The 25,336-nt window shown below is 36.2% G+C and overlaps 1 protein-coding gene across 1 annotated transcript in view; it reads right to left on the minus strand.

The window, feature by feature from the left end:
- LOC135482297 (DNA-binding protein D-ETS-3-like) overlaps nucleotides 1–25,336 on the minus strand; it is a 51,372-nt gene that overhangs the window by 20,255 nt on the left and 5,781 nt on the right. The window lies entirely within an intron of this gene.

A 25,336-nucleotide genomic window follows, 5' to 3' on the forward strand; every position in this document is an offset into this window, starting at 1 on the left:
AACGCAAGGCATGACAATTTGCTCTGTCCATGAAACGATTGCAGATTCTATCATGCTGACGGAGAGTATTCAATTTTGAATACTTCTGCGATGACATAACTGAAACCAAAATATTTTCTTTAAATGAGCTCCGAGGATTTTTTAGAAAAATTTTCACTATTAAAAAGCAGGCTTCTGAAGAAAACTAAATTTCAAACAGCCGGGTGAATTATGTATAAGTAGGTCTATACGCACAGAGTGCTGTGTGCCAGAAACCGACGTACGTAAAGCTATAGGTCACAAGTAGCATTGTGCACTCAGTGACAGTAGATAATGTACACCACTTCTCTGGCTCGTCTTGTTAATGTGTGGTTAAAGCGGCGAAGTCGTCTCTATTGATAACATGTTATGACCGGTGTATTCCGGGTTCCGGTTTGAAGGCCAAAAGAAATGAAAACCGCTTCGAAGAATAGATAGATATATAGGCAGTGTTATAAATATATATGCATCGCTAACCGCAATCTAGTTCTTCAACATCAACAATCATCTTTCTAAAATTGTCATGCTAAAGGCGAAATAATGTGCCGTGGTGCTATACAGTGTGCATGGACACACGAATAAAGGAACTTTCCGACCTGGCAAGTTGCACTGGCAGTCTAAAACGTTATTCAACATGCTGTTGTAAGTGTTATGTAGGACATGGTGTCCAGGTAATGGTGTCTAAAACTCATCTTACTATATTATTCATAGGCATTCATGAGATATTACATCACGTGGGGTGTCAGATTTGGTGTTTTATCATTGTTTGTGTGTTAGGTACAGGCTGAAATGTATGGCCCACATATATATATGAGGTCAAACTACTTCACTCCGATAAACACATATATTTTTCTTTCTACTGTAAATATACAGGCGAAATCAGAGATGAAGTACACAACACCTCAACACAATTAGATGTCCGCAGGATCTGTAACGGTTAATTGTTCTATTCAAGAAATTTACACGTTTACATCTGACTGCACTGATGCAAACTTATGCAAAATCTGCCAATCTGCAGATAACCACAGGTACACAATAGCGTCCAGAACCTGGACCGATTCCACAAAGCTATTTAAATTTAAAACTTTGTCACTATGCTTAGTTCTCAGAACGGGAAGTTTGGACCTACTTGCAATAGGATAACATTTATGAGGTGGTCAACATTTTAAATCCTTTGCCAAGAAATTTGCCAGCAGGCATTTGATCTCAGTCGGAAATGACTTTAACAAAAGAAGTATCGGTATGAGGTACAGGTATTCTTGCCTCTGTAATCTAGTGAAGTAGGCTTTAGCATGCCCATTGCAAGATCATCTGGTCTATTCATCAAGGTGTGCTTCTGAAAAAAGCGATGTCTAATCATTATGAGTTGGTCGTATCACTTTAATACGTTCTTTATGAATAATAAGTCAAATTTATTCTGCACCATCTTTCGGTCTAAACAAAGAGAAAACACAACAAAAGATGCAAAATTTTTTTTAAAGCGTGGCCGCGTTTTCAAATGTCAAACTTTATTAACCTGATTATGTAATTTTTGGTGTGTTAAATCAGTTGTCATAACCTTTCTGTTATTCTACACAAAGATTAATTTCTGAATCATCATTTGTCATTTATTTGTTTAGGTAAATGGGAGAATGCTCTGTTGGACATTTATACTGCATGGCATTTATGAGCAGTATACAAAGTACATAAGCAAATGATTCATTGTCTTCAAAATTCCAACCATACGATACAAAAAATGTTCAGCATACAGATGACAACACAAAACCTAAAGTATATTACCATCTTAAGCCTTTCTGCCGTATATTCTACTCCAATTTGTCCAGCAGGTATACACTGAACACCCTGTAGATTTATGTTCGAATACACAAAAAGAATGGAGATAGAACATATTCAAATAATGGATTGCATATACAAAACACTGATTTATCATATGATCAAACATGAACGAAACATGCAAAAGATGTTTTACCAAATATAAACTACGCCAGTAATGAGTAACACATAATCACGCCATTAAATTGTAGTTTAGCGTGTATGATATTGCGAATTTTTAGATGTAAGATTCCGGTAATTTGTTTGCTTGTTGTTCTTTTTTTCTCTCCATTCCGGAAGTGGATTGGGACGATCGTGAAGCGATTATTCCGTAATTTTACTTCCTGTATTATTTTTGTCTTTCATCATCACGGTATATCACAGATCATTTAGCATGAATCACTTGGACACAGGGAACTGCCTTCCAAAATAGAGGGACAAGACCACATATAACCATATGTAGATATCAGAAATAGAAATATGTGAGAACTAAGCATGCGTAATGCAGTCTGGTGACGTGTTCGACCTTGGTCGACAAATCTGCTCGCGCAGACTCCATAGGGCGATATAGCTAACTCTGATATGGCCTTATATATCACAAGCCATGAATACTCCTCGATAACACATTCCCAAACATTCCTTCATCGGTGTTCCAAATACCGTTACGCATTCTCATCTTCCATTACTTTACATAAAACGACATATTCTGAAGGAGCTGACATGTATAAAGTGACCATAGGTTGTACAAACGTATGAAAGCACAAAACAGTTAAATTTTGTAGGTCTTAGCCTCCATTCAGTTGGTATTATTTTGTCAGTGATGCATTCTGGGCATCCCGATACATTTGAAGCTGGGATGGCCCGAATCTTTCAAACATTAATCATTTAACTTACATTTTATATCAAATTAACTTACACAGAAACATGAGGTGATTTCATGTGTGTGTAAATAAACTACACGATATCTCAAAGCTGACGTGCACATAAGAGGCAAATGCACGAGTCGTCTTAAAACGTGACAAGAATAAGAGCTGACAAATGAACTTGGAATGAATGAAGGGATTTAAAGCTTTATAATACATGGCAAGCCATGTAGAGTATCAAATCTATCTATAACTGAATATTAGAGAACAGCGTGGTAGAACATAACACCTATGATATGGCTGAACATACATTATCGTGTAAATGGCGTAATGGATTATCAGATTTACATTTCATGTTGATAAAGTATGGAGACCTTAAGTTTGTAAACTGTTTCAAATTTTGAAAAACACAGTAAAATATACTGCCCACTTTGGAACTTAAAATCAGCGATTCTTAATAGCAGTCCTCAACAAGATGAATCTATATGGGAGAAGTGTTATCCAGGAAAGAAGTTTCATTTACCAGTACAATCACGATATAGAAATCAATCCACATGCAGCAGACACCATATTGGATCTAATGTATTAATCTCTACCATTCCTTTTTTTAAAAATTTAAACTAAAAGAGTCCATACTTCCGTCCAAAATGTAGATGAGTTGGGTTGCGAAGAAGACTATTTGTGTTTGTGGATAATAAATATTGTGTGTGCAGTTTATATGTAGAAATAACAGAAAGAAAAAAACAGATTAATGTATATATATATATATATATATATATATATATATATATATATATATATATATATATATATATATATATATATATATATATATATATATATATATATATATATATATTTTAAGAAATAGGTCAAACTGTGCTAATATGTGATGTCAAAAATCCGGGATATTTCCCAAGATGAAAATTAAAATGACAAAACAAAACAGAAAACAAAAAAATAAATAAAAAAAAGTTTTAAAAATAAAAAAGCCTGTATGAAATCGTTAGTTACTACTTTTAATAAATTTTCCATGCACTGGTACCAAGAAAATATAAATTAAAAATCAGTATCGTATAAGCTATGTATCTTCGTAAACCCAAAGGTGGAACTCTTTTAAGGAAATATGTTCATACATTTAGGTAGAACAGGCGTATATACTCTTACACTTGTGTATCACGAAGTTAGCGACTGAAATCATCATAAAATTATCACCTGTGAAATGTGTTGACAAAATTTGTGTGAGTGCACTGATTCATTTGACGTCCTTTATTTCTACACAACCTGCGGATGGTCGTGGGTTTCCCCCCGGCTCTGCCCGGTTTCCACTCACCATAATGCTGACCGCCGTCGTATAAGTGACATATTTTTTAGTACGGCGTAAAACACCAATAAAATAAATAAATAAATAAATAAATAAATAAATTATTTCTACACAATCTCCATTTACGAAAGTTAGCTTTTCGATATTCTCAGTTTTGGCACGAGCTGTATGGGAGCAATGTTTTTGCTGATACTGTATACAGTAATGCGTGTGATAGTAACTGAGACTGTCGTGTGCGATGCTAGTATTATTAGGAAGACATTGAGAGTGAAAGTTTTGATTTCAACAATGCGTTAACAATTTTAAATGTTGTGGAAATGCACAAGAATCAGAAAGTTTAGCAAGTCTGATGTAGATGGAAAACTTATCAAGTTTCTGAAGTCTCTCACTGGAAATAATTGTTGAAATAATTTAATCACGCAACAAAATGGATGTGTGCATGATCTGTGTGTGTTCATACCATCTTACATCCCAACTAAATAAAGTCTATGTCCTATCACAAACAGCAGTACCCACGGACTTCCAGAGTTAGCGTGAAACTAGGTCTCAGAGTTAATGCACCGTTTTATCAGTTAACTTAGTTTTACATTAGAACTGACGAATTAGATTTCCACAATCAATGATATTTTGCATTAATTGATTGATCATTGGCGTTAATTCAAGTGGTGTTAAATGTTAGTGTCAACATCTTAATATGTCCTTGTAACTGATTGGCGGCAGTATGGTTTACAAGACATTTATATCACCTATATTACACATCAGGTAGGCGATGAACGTAACTTTTAAACGATTAATTTGATATTAAGATATAGTATTAGACTACAACATTTTCTTGGAATTATGCAAAGTATTAAAGTAGTGTTAATAATAACAATAAAAATGCTTCCTCTCCTCCATCTGTACCTAAATAATGGATTCGACATAACAGAAATCATATATATGCTGCATTTCACTTTTAAGAGTGTATATGGACGCATCTGTAAATTGGAAAAGTGTGAGCACAATTCATTTAGCTGAGAGCAAAGCATGTATGTTTATATAGGTTTATATACTCACAGTTTGTTCAATCGTGTTGATGGGCCTTGTTCACCATAATAGTACGCAGTTATAACGAATCAGAAACAGGTGCACTCAATTCGAAACATTTATTGTGATCTCTCTGATTGCTAAAGAGCTTTCCTGTAGCGAACCTAAGCCATGTGAGGCGCCCTTAGTTCCACACCATGACAAGCTTATCAACAAGAATGACTGTATACAGGTAATTCTAAGTTGCACGTGCAGTTTACTTGCATAACTGTTTAATATGCATGCAGAGTAATTGTATTCAGCTAAAAAAAATGTCGGTCAAGTTTAATATCATCTTCTTAACCAATTAAATTGTCTAGAAGTGGGTCAGGCATACATTTTATTTCCGGGTAACTACAGATTGTAAAGCAGGACTTGTTACTCAGCTTTCTTTACCAACGCTGCAGTGTAAATGGTAGGTTAAATGACTTCACTTTTATTCATTGACAGCTAATTGTCAACTGCCAGCCTTAGCAAAGAGCTTCAATTCATTTCTGATTTGGAGCCACATGTACGACGTACAAGTAATCAGTCGTTTTCTTGTTGACCTATGTTTGACCTATGACTGCATTTCAAACACTTTCCAATTTTGAAACATTTCGTAAAGTGTACAGTTATATTCACAACAAAAATTTTAATGATCTTGCTGTAATAGGTCTTTATGATTTTAAGAAGTCAAATAATGACAGAATGTGCAAGCCGTTTGAGTTATATATATGCACTTTGAGATATCTTTTCGCTTGGCTAATTTTCTTTTTAGGTCATAATTTGTCCCTCCGAAACAGCCAAACAGTGTTTGGGCGCATGTGATTACTTATAATACATGTACATGTGTACTCCAAACACATGGACGCGAAACCAAGTGGAATGCTAATCTAAGTTGACAGTGATAAGAACCGATTGTTCTGCTTTAGAACGGTAACGCATGTATTAAAGCCCTGGGAAACAGAAAACCAACAAAAAAACCTAATTTACACAAACAACATGTTTGCAAAAAAACAAAAAAAGACATAAAACGAAACAAAACCCTAAGGCTCTGATAACAAAAACAATAGGTAAACAGACGGATAAATACTATAACAAAAAACTAACAAATTCTTATGCAGCGTCCACCACCAGGTGATGCTTGTTATTTGCAGAACTGAGGTGGTATATGCACCTATATACGTGATAAGCACAGTGAAACATGCATAGTTGTCCATACACCCATTACATATACTATCAGTAAAAATGTGGTACTTATATAAGTCAACAAGAGGCACATTATACCGACAGAATAAGAGTATTAGTTTGAAAAAGAAATGCCACACAAACTTTTATTGTCAGATTTTTTCTATCAAGACTATTGTTTGCCAATTATGTACACATAAGGCTTTTAAATACATGTCTTCTCGTGAAATTCACCATGCACGTGTAAGATACCCCCTTCTTAATTCAATGAAAGATATCATATAATGGAACATATCATATAATGACACATATCATAAAATGAAACATATCATATAATGGAACATATCATATAATGAAACATATCATATAATGGAACATATCATATAATGACACATATCATAAAATGAAACATATCATATAATGGAACATATCATATAATGAAACATATCATATAATGGAACATATCATATAATGAAACATATCATATAATGGAACATATCATATAATGAAACATATCATATAATGGAACATATCATATAATGAACAAACGAAAGGCGTAATCATTTTTTTATTCGCTTACTTGCAAATTCCACTGGTATGTTTTTATGCCGTAAAGCGAAAATGTGACGCAATATTTGCAATTCCTTGTCACATTTCGACCTTAAATATACGAGGTACATCATTTCATATATCGTGTATATTACGAGTTTGCAAAAAAAAATTACTTGCTTTTTCTTCTGTCATACTGACTAAAACAAAAATTATTCTGTCCCATCTGACACATGCCTGGCTATGTTTCTTTCATTTTCTCCTCATTGTCCAGAAAAAAACCTGGGAATTTAATATAATTATGTTAGTTACCGACCTAATGTAGTCAGATAATCTGAATGAGTCAGACAATGTGACTCACTATATACCACCGAAAATATCCCGGTATATATAGTGTCCGAGTTTGTCGCCATGCCCTGCTGTAAAAGCATTGTGTTCCTGGTCCTTACTCAACGGTGTTTTGTCAGTGACTGAATGGATACTCCCCTCAAACTATATCACATGAATCTGTCCAGTTAAAACACAAACTTACATGTTATTCTTCGTCATCTAATTTATGAACAAAATAGAGAAGTGATTCATGCAATCTCAACTACCATCAGACGACCTATAACGCTGTATACTCACAACACCATCCACGGTCTCAATGATACATTGTTTGGTTTTAAACCATTAAAGGTAGTCCTATCACCAGATAAGGCGTTATTTTAAAATAATCAGCATATGGACAAAGGCCTATCAACACCGTAAACACCTGCACAAGCATGCATTATACAGCCTTTTCAGATTACCTCATGGAAGACAATCTTACTCGAAATTAAATTTGAGAATATTCTCTAACCTTTTTGGTTAATTTTACCACAAATTGGCGGTTCAATTTCTGTCCATTTCTGAAGATTAAACATTTCATTAATGTGTTCAACTGAAACAGATCTTTGCGGGACACTTTTGACTACAATCTTACACGATCCTAACGTTATCATCAACAGCTCGCAAACTACAGAAGTTATGCATTTGCCATGAGCAGGGCGAGCTTAAATTCCCCAAATCTCTTCAGAATGAGATATTTAGGTATACATGTACTTTAAGAGCTTCCAAAAACTTTGGTTTGGAATTGAAACACTTCGATTAGAAATTTCTAAAAGATTTTAAGCTAACAACACTGTTCATTACTTAGATGTTGGAGAAAGTATTAATATATGAAACCTATAGTGTACACAGGAAGACCTTATCGTGCGATAGCATTGGTGTCGGGTGAGCCATCGCATAGTGGGTCAGGTGCGCGATATTCTGCTGAACCAGATGTACGATAACTTACAATGTTATATTTGTTTAGGTGCGATGGCATGGCGCATCATACTTAAGATAGCATGGTGATTCAGGTGCGCTAACACGGTGAATCAGAGTGGGGCATGGGTGTAATATTTGATTGGACCAAGTATCAGAAAACATCAATCAATCAATTGATTGATTGCGGATCAACCGTAGGATAACATAATGAAATAGACACAGGATATATTAACACAGAGTATCACTGTAGATCAGCTGTGTGATAATGTGGTGGATAATGCTTACATGTGATAATACGGTTGTTCAGATGTACGACCACTGTTGTTAGGCGTGATAATATGGTTGTTCATGTGTACGACAACGGTGGTTAAGGTGAGATAATATATTTGTTCATGTGTGCCACAACGGTGGTTAAGGTGAGATAATATAACTGTGCAACAAAGGTAATTATAGTGTGCGATAATATGCTTGTTCAGTTTCGATAATATGGTTGTCCGGGTGAGCGACATAGTCAGGGTTTGAAAATATAGTTTTTCAGGAGGGCGACAACGGTGGTTAGGTGATAAAATATGGTTGTTCAGGTGTGCGACAACTATGGTTAGAGTGAGATGAATCGGTTGTTCAACTGTGCAAAAAAGGTTGTTAGGGTGTGCGATAATATGGTTATTCAGGTGTGCGACAACTATGGTTAGAGTGAGATTAATTGGTTGTTCAGGTGTGCAACAAAGGTGGATAGGGTGTGCGATAATATGGTTGTTCAGGTGCGCGACCAATATGGTTACGGTGTGACACATGATGGGTCATGTGTATGACAATATGGCAAATCAGGTGTGCGATAACTTGATGAGTTACAATTAAGTATGACAACATGATTGTCCAGGTGCAATAACATGGTGGATCAGGTGTGCGATACTGTGGGTCAGTACTGTGTCACACTAAAAATAACATTTACCTATCCCTTGGCTACAAAACAATAGACACAATGTAGAACAATTGACAAATAAAAAAGAGAAAATACCAATCAGCTTCCATGCTCACACTAATAAACAGAAATCTAGATGAAGGCCAGGATTGCGTCAAACAACTGAAAGGCGAACAAAAATCTGATTCTACGTATACTTGTCGGATGATATGATCTGTGAGCAAATCTTATAGTTTTTGTCTAGCCACCATTTACATAGAAATGAGTTTAAACGTTCAAGCGACTTGAACCTCATTCTTGACATTTTCGCTATGGTTGGAATTATTATTGTTTACTGCATGTTAAATGAGTTCCTAAAAGAAAAAAATGCATTCATGCAGCAATGTATATATGATCTGAGACAGTGTGTCTTATGTTTGCAGCTTGAGTCATTTTGTTATCGGTCTATCAGTAAAGGATCTGCACGCTTAAAGTGTCAAATAACTTAAATGTTTAAGCTTTTGCCTGCATGGTTGTTTGAGTTTGACCCACGGGAAGGTTGTACATTCCAGACAGCTGAACACCAGGCGAGGAATGTCAACTATGCTGAAGCACAACAAGAGCATTTACTCTTGCTTTAATTCATAAAGGATTAAAGCATCGCCTCGTCTCGTTACACTATTGACTATCCGCATGGCCTGCCTAATAAGTCTGGCAAGATAAACAGTTAACAACTTAATCTGCAGACATATCGCGCTAAAGGGGCTGTCAATATATCAGCAGGCAGAACAACACGCCTAACTGGCAAATGTCCAACTTTGAAGTGAGGCGCACATATCCTTGAATGCATTTTTGTAATATTCAATACAAAGAAAGAGATCAGTCCTCTGATATGTTTTAAAACTTAGTGAGAGCAAAAGTATGCCATAAATTTGAGAACCAAGGGAAGAATTCCTTAGGCTATAATTGCATGTCATATTTATTTTCTAAGCAATTGTTAACACAAGCTAGGCCTTGAAGGAAAATAATATAAAGATAATCCACGAGTGAAATAATTTGTTTAAATCTTTGCTGTTATATGAACGTATACTGTTTATAGCAAAAAACATGAACGTATACTGTTTATTACTTCTAACAAACAATGTTAAACCCATATACCTAATCAAATTTAAATTTAAAATTGTTAGCCAAACATTTGCACAATTAACTACAATCATCAGTTCCATTTTATTATAAAACTGTTGAACTGCATCGTAACTGAATTCGATTAAATTCTTGAAATACAAACATTAGTTATTCCTGTTACATTTCTTGAGAAGGTAAATAAGTCTATAAGTGTATAGCTGCAGTGTTAAATCAGAAATTAAAAAGTGTGTACTGATTTCGAAACGTCCACATAGCTTTGTACAAAAATTGTAAGAATGGAAGTCATAGTCCGTCATTTTTTTTTATAAACATACATACTTTTGTGTAAACAAATGTCAAAATACTTGAATTTATTTTTCCAATTGCAAGTTTGAAAATCTGTCATTGAAGAGTACTGTTTCTGCTTGTAGAACGTTTAAATGACGATTTTTGGAGTGAGATTTTATATAACTGAGGTAACCTGACAAGAGGCGGGTTTCACTGTTTATGTGTGACTCTCTTCCGACATCGGAGTAGTTGGACTAGCGGTGAGTGGCAACATTGACTAATGCAACTACTGGCTTTTGAGACATGAGTTAGTAAGAATAGTAGTTGGTTACATCGCTAATTATTGAGATAGAGATTAGAAACACCACTGGCTAGTGACACTCATTAGTTAGACCGATATTAAGTTGTAGTGAGACTTGTGGTTAACACTATTGAGTGATGAGACATAAGCTGGTGAGACCTTCCAGAAATGAGACATTTGTTAGTGCATCGCGATGTTGTTGACACTACTGAAGAGTAAGACACCTTGTGGTTAGTGACACCGTTGTGAAATGGGACGGCGGTTAGAGAGCATGATGAGACACCGGTTAGTGAGACTTGTGGTTGGTGACACCACTGAGTTATGAGAAACCAGTTAGTGAGACAGCCCCTTTAGCAATGGTGACACCATTGAGTAATGCGACGTCAATTAGCGTATGTACGTTTGTATGTATGCTTGGAGTTTTACGTCACACTGAATTTTTTTTCAATCTTATGATGACTAGGAGCATTATTGAGTTCGGTTTGTTGTCGGTTAGTGAAACTTGTGGTTTGTGACACAATTGAGTAATGAGAAACCTGTTAGTGAGACTTGTGGTTGGCGACACCACTGAGTAATGTGACGTCGGTTAGTGAGACTTGTGGTTGGCGACATCATTGAGTAATGAGACGTCAGTTAGTGAGACTTGTGGCTCGTGACACCACTGACACTTGAGATTAATGCGACATCGTTGTCTATTTAGGTAGATAAATGTTACATAGGTATATAATGACATGGGATGAACACAGAAGGAGAACAAGCTCGAGACTTCAGAGCCAGTGGCTTATAGCAGAACTATGACTAAGCAAGTGCTAGTTTTTCAAATTACTTAATCTAATATTGCTGTGAAGTGGACAGGTATTGGGTTTTTTTTTTATTTTGGCTGTCTAATCTTTCAGTCGAAACCATGTGTTTTATTGAAACCATATAAGGTCCTATATGGTTTCAATGAGTGCACCTCATCTGGTATTAACTTAGCAAAACCACATCAATAATGAAAACCATGTCATCGACAGCGAGGCCGTGACAGACGGATTTAACCGTTACGATGCATAATTGACATACTTCAAGCAATCATCCTGGTACGCATGCACCACCGACGTCTTCAGTCAACGTTCGTCTTCAGTGGCTAGATTCACATCATTGTGTTTCACTCATAAATCAAACGTCCTGCTAAAAGCGAATTACTCAGCCATGAAATCAATCTTTCAATAGATTTTTAACAACTTAAAACATACTCGCGGAATTAAAAATGTGCCTAAAAGCCGTGTTCTAAGTCATGACCCACGTTACGTTATGAAGTCACGTCACGTTATGAAGTTGGAATGGACAAAGGGTGCCGGTATTAAGTTTATGCAATATATTGTTGCTGATTCCATTACATTTTGGGGGCTCCATGGCCGAGGCGATTAGCTTACCAGCACGGTGCAATGACCCAGGAGCCTTCCACCAATCCAGTCGTTGTGAGTTCAAGTCCAGCTCATGCTGGCTTCCTCTCCAGCCTTACATGGTAAGTTCTGATAGCAACCGGATGGTTGTGGGTTTGCCCCAGGCTCTGTCCGGTTTCCTCCCACCATAATGCTGGCCGCCGTCGTATAAGTCGTACGAGTACGACGTAAAACAACAATTAGATAAATAAATCAATCAATAACTTGTGTTATCAGTGTTTTACACTGGAGGCTTTATTTCGGGCGTAGTACGTTACATGCCATGTTGACAATAGTGCTTTCCGTCCTATAATTAGTACTTTGTCTTGATTGTTATATGTTACATATTTAGTACTTTGTCCAATATATAGGATATCTACATCTGCCATACTAATTAATATTTTGGCTGTATTGTTTTACATGTCATACTTATTATTTATGATGCAGTGTCTTATGTTCCATATATGGGTGGTGTATTCCATTGGTCCTACTTAGTAGTTTAGCTTGCCACTGGCTTTGCCCGATTTCATCTTCCCATAAAACCCATATATGTGTAAATATTCTGGATTAACGGCTTATTAAGCACCAATCAAATAAATAAATAGTAATCTGACTGTAGTGTTTCTTGTGTTACACTTAGTATTGTATATATCTGGTTTGATCAAAGTTGGATAGTTTCATTTCATTACGCTTTATTTTCTAGCTAAAATACACAATGAAGAAGACAAAATGTCAGTAATCATGACGTAAGCAGCGGAATCTCATGACGAAAGCAGCGGAATCTCATTCAGGCCTGACATCATTTCACAAAGAGACGTTCATTGTGCGCGTATGTGGTAACATCTAACATGTTCTAACTGTGCACTTTTTGGGGACTGTATATTTCGTAGTTTGGCTATAGTGCATGTTTAATATTATTACAATAATAATATAATATGTAATTTTATTACATATTTAATTGTCATGTTTAATATATGATAATTAGTATCTGGTAGATAGTGTATTATACTGTGATCCGTTTCACTGCTGCATAAATGTGGGTTTTAAGTCAGCTTCACTGAGAAGCACCTATAAGATACTGAATATGACTTAACTATCACACCAGCAGGGCTGTCTCGCATCATTTGCGCGATATCGCTCATCAAGTGTTCCATAACATTAGCTTCATGGTTACCCCGATCCAAAAGGTGGCATCACGGATCCAATGTCTGCCACATCGGCTGCATTCGGCTTTACATCCGGAAGTAAGTGAGAATTGACTCGGGATTTGCCTTCGGCTTTTTCCGGTGTGTCAGCAACGACAGTCTCGTTTTGCATGTCAGCCCAGCTTTTTGTGATTAAGTGTGTCATATATTCCATAATCTTTCGGGTTGGTTTTACTCTTTCCCCTTTTTATTCAGCTTGGCTGAATATATACGGATATACTTAACCTAAATGTGCTGCCCAGTTATATATGTACATGTAGCTTTGTCGTGGTTCTTGCCTTGCTTGAATGTGTTCTGTATCACAGTTGTAGCGTAGAAAATGCAAGCGGAGGTATGTATGAATTAGACTTCAATAACAACAATGTTAATATTTATGTATTTATTTGATTTATTTGATTGCTGTTTTACGCTGTGTTCAAGAATATTCCACTTATACGACAGCGGGCAGGTTGATGGCAGACCTTCCACGTATAGCCAGAAATGAGGCAAGCATGAACGGGACTTGAACTCACAGTGAACGCATTGGTGAGAGGCCGCTCTTGGGTCACTGAGCCGCGCTGGCGTGCTACCCCCCTCCCCCTCCCCCCCCCCCCCCCACCCCCTTCCATGCAGGCCTTACCATGTTATTAACATGATGTGTTAACGTTATTTCGGAACAAGTGTTGATGGAATTCTTCAGATATTCAGGAATAAAGCTCTGCCACAACTTAGGGCTCAGATACTCAGTGTTTCCCAGTGTCCCTACACCCTTTGTTCACGTTATATGCTAGCGCCAAACATTTACCTTATTCTTGATGCATGTACCTTGGTATGTCACCAGTGCTGTAATAGCATATGTTTGGAGACTGAATTATAAATCATCTAAAGGAGACAAAGGTAATTTCTAAGGTTAGAAAAATATGGTCGACAATCAGTAGTGATTCCAGTCAGTAGTGTGAAAAATGTCAGTAGTCAACCCACCAAAAGGGCTGGTAACGTGGCTCACGTGCTTGTTAGAGTGGGATGCATGAAGCTCAGTTACAATTATATTTTTCATTTTACTCATTGTTTGCAAAAAAACTCATATAGTAATGCCTTTGTATAAGTATGAGGAATTACTTTGTGTGTAGAATTTAATTTTTTCACGTATGATGTATGTGAAATAGCATACATGTAACACCATTATCCACAGAGGTCCATGACGCTATACTGTTACTAAACTAGGAAGGATTTTGAGGAAACCATTCCGAAAAATGTCCATGCCACGCTAAACAATCATATCTTATATTCCCTTAAGATACAAGGAAACAAAATATGACACCCATAAATCACTTAGCGACTCAGTTGACCTAGGACGGAAAAATGGACGGGTACTTCTTAACGAGAAATCATACACCAATTACTCAGTCTAAGAAGACTGTTTCAGCGACCGGCCTTCCAGATTAGCTTTTCTTTGAGATCTGTAAGTTAAGACAGGGGAATTTGTGTATATTAATAAGTGACAAGGTGCTAAACGTTTTACGTGAGCATATAAAGTGCGTGAGTGCATAAATGTGGGTCACTTTATGTAGCTTTCGTGGCGTGTTGTCCGAGCTGTATGTATACGCACGCACCTGTGTGATCTGGCCTCCTAAGCCGGTGTTACCTCCTACCTATCGCTCGTTGTGTCAAGTGGACGGAAAATTTTCGGAACACAATCCGTTTTAAGTTCGCGTGGTGCTTCTTTCCACGGAAGTCAACGCGTGCTTCTTGACAGCCTTGTCTCGTCCATTTTTTGCTAATTTCGTGGTAATTTATTTCTTACACCAATTTATAATACACGCGGTTTTAATTGCTCAATGAGGAAGTATGAGGAAGAAAGTTTATAATTAACACTTTGGTCTTCGGTATTAACATGTAAAATGTCTCGTCATTTTTTCCCAACATTTACACCTATTTGAACTTCGTCAACACTAGAAACATTACACACTGGTCTAATTTACATTCTAAAATGACACAAGTGATTTGAAGATAAACACAATATACTTGACACATGTGTCTTTGTGTATTACATAGGCGTCGTCTTCAGTTATTCACAGAGACAAATTATGTAATTACAAATGTAAGACGTAGATCCACAGAAAAAATCTCTTATCAGGGATGCATATGCAGTTAAATTTCAAAATAAGTGACTCAGTTCTCATGGAAATTGTCAAATAGTCAAGTCATCTGCCGCAAAAACGTTTACAGTGGAGCAATCTAGATTTTTTCAAATAACGAAACCATTTAGTAACTGTAAGTCAAGAAAGTAAGTGGAGCATCAGTCATGGCATTGCTTCGTACTGATTATAGGCCTACATGTTGAACAGGAACTTCTACAGTTATATAAATCTGTATATATCAAATCATCGTTTAATTTAATATTGTTGTGTGATTTTCAACTTTAATACATGTACCGCGATTAGCGGCACTATTCTATTCGCGCATGCTGTAGCAAGCACTACCATTAAGCGTGACACTTGTGGTTTGATGCATGCTGCAAGTTTTACCGATTAGGCCCATTAAATCTTCTTTCCGTCATTAAATTTATTTATTTATTTGATTAGTGTTTTACGCCGTACTAAAGACTATTTCACTTATACGACGGGGGCCAATATTGTGGTGGGTGAGAACCGGGCAGAGCCGGGTGAAAACCCACGACCATCCGCAGGTTGCTTGCAGACCTTCCCACATACGGCCGGAGAGGAACCCGTCATTAAACGTTTGACATTTAAGGCTGTGTCCATCAGCTTAGTCCATACCACTTTTATGTGATTAATGTCATTTAAGGCTGTGTCATCATAGAACTTTAAATTTTTTTAGCTCCATATGGCCTATTTCATCTATATAGTCGTGTGAATTATATCGTGACAAATGTAATTATTAGACTATTAAACGTGACAGCGTGTCCTCTAGTGTATCCTATCTGTGAAGGTTGTCTGTGCATGTGAAGCTATAGATGTACACGGTTAACTTGACCAATTATATTCACTTAAGTGTACAGATGTATTATCATTATACATGTACGAGCAATTAAATGTTCATTTATCCGACCGTCAATGACTTCACTAAAACGTCAACATGTTTAACATGAATTACAGGCACCACCAATGACGTAATGACGTTCTACAAACAGACAAAAATAAAGGACAATTCAGTTAGACAATTGTGAAAATTTATGTCAAAATACTTAATCATTTTACTCAGTAAACTTTCACAATCTACTAAAACAACAGGAAATTCCTCTTGACTACAGTTTTTGCGCAAACTGAAATCGTTAAAGTTCTGCTTGAAGTATATCAGATCACTGTATGTTTATGCCGTCATCCTAGGTAACGGTTCTGTATGTGTATGCCGTCATGATATACGGTTGTTATGTGCTTGCCGTCATCCTATGTAACGGTTCTGTCTGTGTGTGTGGTCACTGTATGTAACGATTCTGTGTGTGTGTGTGCGGTCACTGTATGTAACGGTCCTGTTTGTATATGCCGTCATCTCAGGTCTCAGTTCTGTATGTGTATGCCGTCATCATATGTAGCGGCTCGATATGTATGCTTTCATCGTATATGGTTTTGTTTGTGTATGCCATCATCATATACGGTTCTGTGTGTGTATGCCGTCATCTCATGTAACGGTTCTGTATGTGTGTGATGTGTGTGCCGTTATCGTGTGTAACGGTTCTGTATGTGTATATCGTCATCCTATGTAGCGGTTGTGTACGTGTATTTCGTCATCGCATGTATCGCTTTTGTATGGGTATGCCTTCATCCCATGTAACAGTTCTGTATGTGTATGCGGTCATCGTATGTAACGGTTCTGTATGTGTGTGATGTGTGTGTCGTTATCGTATGTAACGGTTCTCTGTGTATGCCGTCATCCATTGTAATGGTTCTGTATGTTTTTTCCGTCATCGTATGTAGCTGTTCTGTATGTGTATGCGGTCATCCCATGTAACGGTTCTGTATGTGTATGTCATCATTGTATACGGATCTGCAGGTGTATGTCTTTATAGTGTACAGCTCTGTATGTGCATGTCATCATCATGTACCGTTCTGTATGTGTATGCCGTCATCCTAACGGTTCTGTATTTGTATTCCGTCATCGTATGCAACGGTTCTGTATGTGTATCTTGTCATAGTATGTAAGGGTTCTGCCTCTGTATCCCGTCATCGTATGTAGCGGTTCTGTATGCCTACATGTATGTGTATGGCACTGTTAAACCTAATGGTACTGCGGGTGTATGCCGAAATTATAAGCGTGGCCGTCTCAGCACAGGCGCTTAGCCTGCTTGTTTGTATATGTACGTCAGCGTGACAGGTCATCTTGGTACATGTCATGAATTCTATTGTCTGTAACTGGACAGTGTCAAGTGGTCACTTATGTGGACCAGAAATGTGAGTATAGATCGGGATGCTATAGTTACGGCCAGGCCATCCCAAAATATGTCCATCTTGATAAGTGTGTTTCTCAGTGCTGTTATTGATATGTATCATATATCATTACAAAGAAAACACTGATGACTACAGTTAATTACCCCACCAAGAAAAAAGTTCCGAAAACAAGTCAAGCGAAACGGGCATATTTAATCCGTCACAGTCTGCTGAAAATAAACCCCAGCTGTTCTGCTGTCCCGGGGTTGGGGAGGAGACGGTGAGGACGATAGGACATATTGGGTTGTTTTGTGTTGAGGTTGTGGTCTTGAAGCCGTCGGCTCAGTGTGTAAGAGAACGTTATGATGTGTAGACGATAACAACCATGGACGTGACCACACACTCGCGAGCTGGACTAAAGGTGAACGAGTGCATCTCCACAATTACCCCTGACAGGGTGAGCGCATTAGAGTGGCAGTACTCCGCTAATGTGTACCGTGCCGACCCCTAAAAGAGATACGATCAAATTAATACATCTGTTGAAGGGGAGTTGGACTACTGCAGTACTTTTACTGACAAACCTTACGGTTTACGTCAATTGGTCAAACATATTCGATTATGAGGCCGGTATTTGTTTGACTTCTTTATCAGGGTGGAATACAAAAACAGCACGTGTCCTACTAAACTCGATAAAGGCCCTACACCCAGGTACACAGACCTTCTACAGTTATGTTGTAGCTGGCGTACTCTGCTGTACTTTATCTCAGTACAAACGGCTAGGTCCGAACTTAAGAACAGTATATTTTATCATCCGGGAGTTTGATGGCGACGTTTTTTGTCGATGACAGCCGACTCAAATCTTCATCCAATCAGAATACAGATATTTAGATCATGGCCATGCTGGGGCGGATTTGCTAGCTCTGTTCACAGAGGGCAATGGGGTGTATACATAACTCGTGAGCACACGCCACATTGTCTTGGACAATCTTAGAACACAAAGTAAACGAGCAAAATCTGGGTGCTAAATCCTAACAAGACATTAAATCGACAATATAATTATTCAAGGCAACTTGATTCTAAATACATCCTAAAATACCTCTTTAGATACGATTTGGACTTCTAAAATCTTCTGAAGTTATTTTATTGGAACTTATTGCGATTTTACAGCAATCAAGTGCTGATAAATTGCTTTCAACTGGTATTATGTGTGTATTGGGTCTCTACAGTGTCTCACATATCCTTCGATGTGGGCCCGGCAGTCTGAAATCATTTCCATTTGGAAATAGGCCTATTTAACGAGATAATATGACAGGATTCACATTTGAAAAATGTAGCTCAAGATGATCTGGTATGGTTTTCACGTGGAAACATTTTGCTTGAAAATCTGACAAGATTTCCATTTGAAATCATTCAGCGTGACATTATGAATAATTTCCATTCGGAGACATTTACAATACACTAACCAAATTACTGCATTCTATGGAATTGTGTTGACATGTTACAAGATCAGTATACATGATTCATTTCTGACTGGTGGTTGTTTAAAATCAAGATCAATAAAATCTTCACTTAATTATACAAATATATGACATGGTGACGTTTAAAAATTAACTATTTGATCGATATTTACATGTGACGATTTAATTCAAATTTAGACGTTATGTTATCGTATAAAGGCAGGTGGGTTTAATACTTATTTCGGCTTGTATCACCTGTTACGAATGCGCTTCGGATGATGGTGTATATCTGCCTACACGTTATTGATTCACGGATTAGTAAGGCGAGTATACACCATTGAGGGTCTCTAGGTACTTCACCGTTACAATGCACAAATGTAGCGCTCCCCACCATGCAGCAAATATAGGATAAGACAGCTCAGGATCACTGGCGATAGAAATAATTCGCGATTAGTATAATTCACGACTTCATTCCTTCTCATAGCTTAATTTAAATATACCTCTATACATACATGTATTTCTAAGTTAACATAACATCATCTAACCCACAAGGATTTACGTTCAAAAACAGCTCATTTTACGGGTAATGAAGGTTGATATTGTTTTATTTATTGATTTCAATGTGAATTGAATCAATCAGTTTCCTCTTAGACATTCTACTGAAGAAAAAAAATTGTATATATGTATATAGTTTAATATTTCTGTGACAGTATCATGACTGTCGCAGCTTGTTTTCACACAAATCATATGTCAATCGTATGTTAGCTGCAGAAAGTGTGTGCTTGAGCTTGTTCTTTAAACCTTTGGCATCTTTAAAAATGTATTTTTTAAAAAAACCCCTCCTATTGTAGACACATTTAAACTGGAATATACATCGGCTGAATATATATATATATATATATATATAATATATATATATATATATATATATGTATGTGTGTGTGTGTGTGTTTGTTTCTAAGGAAAAAATAACGATAAAAAACTGACCATGGGTTTTATGGCCGGCAGGTATTCATTATAGTTTACGAATACAAATTCATTCATTCCCCCGGGCTCTCTCCGGTTTCCTCCTACCATAATGCTGGCCGCAGTCGGAGAAGTTAAATATCCTTGAGTACGGCGTAAATTATAAATCAAATAAATAAATTTGTTCATTTTTACATTTTACGAGGTGAGATCAGTTAGAAAAATACCAAGAAAACCACAAATGATGAGTAATGTGAACTTTGTAAACACTCAATGTTGTTAAATAAAACTATCCCATATAAAGTCATGAGAGGCTTTATATAATGAGAGACCTCCAGTCCTTAATTTTGACGTCAAGCCCCACCGCTGGAAAAAATACATCCATCTTACTGAATAGTTCCAAATAAATTTAAATTGTAGTCTTATTTTATGTGCGTATTTTACTATGGATACTAGGTTTTGTAACCAATTTTAATATAGTAATACTTTAATTTAATTAACTATATTTCTTCTCTGCATCAATGAAAACATTCCCTTCTATATATTTTACATATGATACATATTTTGTTTAGCTCTTTGGAAACAAATTTATCCTTTTTAAAACAAATATCCAAATTCTCAACATACAGAAGTGACGAATGAGTGTTAGCACACTCATGTACGTCTGTTGTATGGTCTGATCATGGGGATAACATTTATGCTAAATTATATTTATTAAACGATCTCTTTATTTAATGTAATAGTTGTAAATCTAACATGGGCCATCTAAAACCTAATCACCGTGCTTTCGCAAAAACAATGATTACTTCCTTTTCGGCCGTATATGCTTTCCTATACGGTTTGCACGCATCGAACTTAACTATTGAGCCACGAAATTTCCAGAATTTCGCACTGCAGAGTTGTTAAACGTTTTTACAAATTGTGTTACAATCACGACGTGTTGTCGTGAAATATATAAAAAAAGAGAAGGTGGAGTTTAAATCTCTTTCAAATGAGATTCTGAGAAGGCTTTTCCTGTCCTGCCGTGTAATAACTAGGGAAAAATCGTTGGTAAATGCGGAAAAAAAACATTACTCAAAGGAGCAAACAAAAAACTGTTTAACCATAAACTTGATAACCCGTTCTAAATCTCAAGTTTTACACTGATTTATGTTACCTGACAAATAACATAATTGAAGCAAATGTGTATTTTATTTATAGAAACACAACCAACCCTTTAGCCGCCCATATCCCTGTATCTTTTATATTTATATCTATAATCTCTGTATAAAAAAGCAATTGAAGTAAACGAAATGGTTCTGGTCTGATGTCTCTATATCAGGTATATGATTCTAAAAATAACACTTTAATTTGTTGATCAATTAGACATTCCAAGGTGTTAATTCTTCTTGAACTGCACGTTGTTTGTTAACATTTTAATAACACATACAGCATTTTTTTCATCATAGTTATTGCTTTTTAATGTAAAAACGTTGACGTTCTCCGTGGTCTAAATATATTTTCAATTTATAACAGCTCCATACGATATTCACACATCAGTATCTGATATTTTCTTATTTATATTTTTAAAAAAACCATATATATGGTTATAACCTTTGACCTGGATTGGTCATTGCGTTAATTAGTCATCTTGATAAATATGACAAAGGTATAAATGTACTTCACATTGAAGGATCAATAACGAATGATTACTTTCATCAGTCCATATCATAGATTTGTCAAGAACAATTACTGTAAATTTTAAACACGCAAAAATAAAGAAATTCAAGTCAAAACAACCTATCAGATTTGTTATTTAGCATGCGTAATTATCATGATGTAGACTGTGCACCCATTTAGACAATGTCATGTAGAATATCTTATTACAATATAAACAGTACAGTATAAAATCAAGTGTACACTAAATGCGGCAAATGTGTGCTCTTTCATGTTGTTCACGATATATGTACACAACGCTGTACAACATTCACAAGGGAACATAAAAGATTTTATGCAGATTTCAAACATAGAAATTTATGTTGCAAATATATGTAATAATAAATAGTTGTAAGTTTTTTGCATTTGTCTCCCATTATGAAGACACAGATCTGTAATTAGAGCTGAAACAATTAATATTTTATTTACAATGTATTTCCTGTCCCATATGCGGATGTTCCTTTATTGACAACGCATTCCAAGCGCTTTTAAATTCTGACTATTATTCTAAGTTCCTTAAAATTCGCACGTAGCCCATGCCTCTCTGATGTATATGAGCTAGCCAAACATTATTACAGATGGTGTTCGGGTACATTAAGCTGATGTCTACACCGTAACTACAGCGGTATAAACTTTAATGCATCAGGTCTTCCTTCTTCATGACAATCCAATTTTTCTTTACAGGAGAATTGATTTCAACCATAAACTAATATATAATACTGTATATGTTCATCCAAAAAGTAAAATATGTGTGATTTCATCAGTACATATCAACATTAGATTTAAATGTTAAGCCGCCGTCGAATAAGTGAAATATTCTTCAGTGCGGCGTAAAACACTAATCAAATAAAGAAATGAATGTTAAACCGTGTACTATACTGTTTCGAACACAAACAGAATCTAATAGTGAACATCACGAGAACATATTCATTTGCGAATTGAATTTTATTTAACCGGGTAACTTTTTCTTTAATACATCTTTGACCCTCAGGAATTTTTCTGAAGCCGACTGCATGCAATTTTTCTGAAATTTCTTTCGTGATGCGTAATTTCTTTTTCGCGGTTTTGTGGCTATAGGCGTGTAGGTGAGGAAAACTGCACTTGTCCATCGGACAAAGTAAGAAAATTTCAGAGCGCTTTATTAACTCCTTATAACTATTAATACTGGTCTGGAGTACGACAAGGTCAATCAATTAGCCCCAATCAATTATTATTATCCCATATATATATATATATATATATATATATATATATAGACACACACATATACATTTGCTTATTTCCATATGAATGGATATATCGGTTTAAATTCGTAAAAATATATAACTGAACATTACAAGTTTGTGAAGATTAAAACGATTAGTCCAATAATTCAGTGTTTGCTGAAGTAAGTTTTTATGATGAGATCAAGTAGACTAAATAAAGACGAAAGACGCTGTTATTTTTGCCCAGGGAAAATTAACTTATTAAAATGCCAAATACTTCAGTGTTTAAGAAAACAAAGTGATATATACGAATGCATGAGTCACATAGCGTGTTTAATACCTTTATAAAAATGAATATCAATCTCCAATGAATATCAATCTCCAATGAATATCAATCTCCAATTAACACATAAAAAGCTAGCCATCAATGAGAATCTCTCTCGGGATCGAGACTTCAATGAAACGCTAAGGCGGATTTAGAAGACAATAAGATACTGGTTCCTGTTGTGGACAAGTAAAAACAGTTGGCATTTCCGAAGGTTTAAAGCAAGAATTAGAGAGGCATCAAAACATACAAAATGTGAAAATAATTTCCTCCAAGCCAAATAACCAAATAATTGCCTGCAGGCCCTGAATACCGTTAGTACATGAGTACAAATTCCAATATAGCTACACTGAAAAGCGTTGTTTGGGTTTCAGCGACAATGGACTAATTTCAATACTTGTGAAATTTGTTTTGTACCTGTCAGAGGGCTGATATATAGGCCCTCGAGGTGATTAGGGATGGTTATGGTAAGGTAGCTGAACTATACACAGCTTCAGCAGAAAACTACATGTTGGACTTGCGAATGCTACATAAGCTGAAATGTCGAGTTCAAAGCCATGTTGGATTGTTTATTAAATTAAATACAGCTATACGATTTTTAACGCTCAGACAAAAGACATATACGGGGCCGTTAACCCACTGATCTTCAGCTTTTAAAGCTGACCTGGTTTTCTATCAAGTTACTTGTACACATCGGGAAAAATGAAACTGTTAAGATTTGATGGCAATGTTCAACAAAAGTATACTTCCCAGGAAACAAATAAGACCAGATTAGTGATCAGGAAAACAAACTACGAAAGACAGCATACTTTTTACATTCCAATTCAAATATTTTTTGTCACGCAACATTTCCACATTTTTAAGATATAAATATGGCTTTTGCTTAATGTTCTTAGCGGTACTTGTTCTATCAGTACATTCGGTTTGGGCTAAATGGATTCAGTGGTTCCAAAAAATTCGCATAGGGTTAAACCTAATATAATTCCAATATGGCCACCACACTACGTGACAGATCAGTTTTTTTTAGTTCATATATATAGGCATTAATTGGCCTCAGCATACGCTGAAGAATCTACGACCAAAAGCTCAGTTATACAGTTTTTGGGATTATTAATCTGGTCAGGCACACTGGCCAATATCCGATGAACTAATGGGCTCCAAAGGTCCGAGATATCCATGTATTTTACATGTTTGTAATCATTATCACAAGCACCAAAGAAATATTAGAAACATCCTTATCCAGTACTGGCATTCAATCGAACGAAATAAATTCAATCTAAAGAAATATTTCCTTTTCGTCCTCAAATCGGCTACGACAGAGGCAAAAACCTACGCGAAATCCTGCAAAAATTCACGTTATAGCATATGCTATCTTATTCTTGTCGTAGACTCCTGGTGAGGGTAGACGAGAGCATAACATTTCAAGAGATACCCAAAACACGGTATACACAGTCAAGCATAGATGTAATCTACCTCCTGTTCTATGGCAACCTTTCACTTTTAGCAGGTACACTTAGTTTTATAATTAAATGTTTACACAGCTTGTAAGTATGTGTCGAGTGTCAGCATACCCCAGTTACACTTTGGGTGTGGCTTACTGAATTAGTTTTCTCTGAAGAGGAACAATTTTGTTCCGTTCAAATATGTTAGTTTTTAATTTGACCTCTTTTATCACATGTGCAATTGTGTACGAGGAATCTTGACAGACTTCATTTTCTGGAAGCTTACTGTAATTTGTTTTGAATTTATTGTATCTTAAATTTCGAATTTGTGGTTCTGGAAAAGATAATGTTTTACTTGTATGACATAATCCAAAACGGCTGCCTAGCCATGGGATCCAGATATAAAGCTATTTTAGTCCATTCGCCTTGCAATCATTAAGGCATCAATACCCTGAAAGAATATTACAAATATGCACTGTTTTAAGTTTTAGCCAATACAGGTGTGATTTTGCGGTCAATAGAAGGGCGGCAATCCAGATGACTC

The sequence above is a fragment of the Liolophura sinensis genome, chromosome 1 (assembly GCF_032854445.1).
Source record: "Liolophura sinensis isolate JHLJ2023 chromosome 1, CUHK_Ljap_v2, whole genome shotgun sequence".
NCBI classification, from domain to species: domain Eukaryota; kingdom Metazoa; phylum Mollusca; class Polyplacophora; order Chitonida; family Chitonidae; genus Liolophura; species Liolophura sinensis.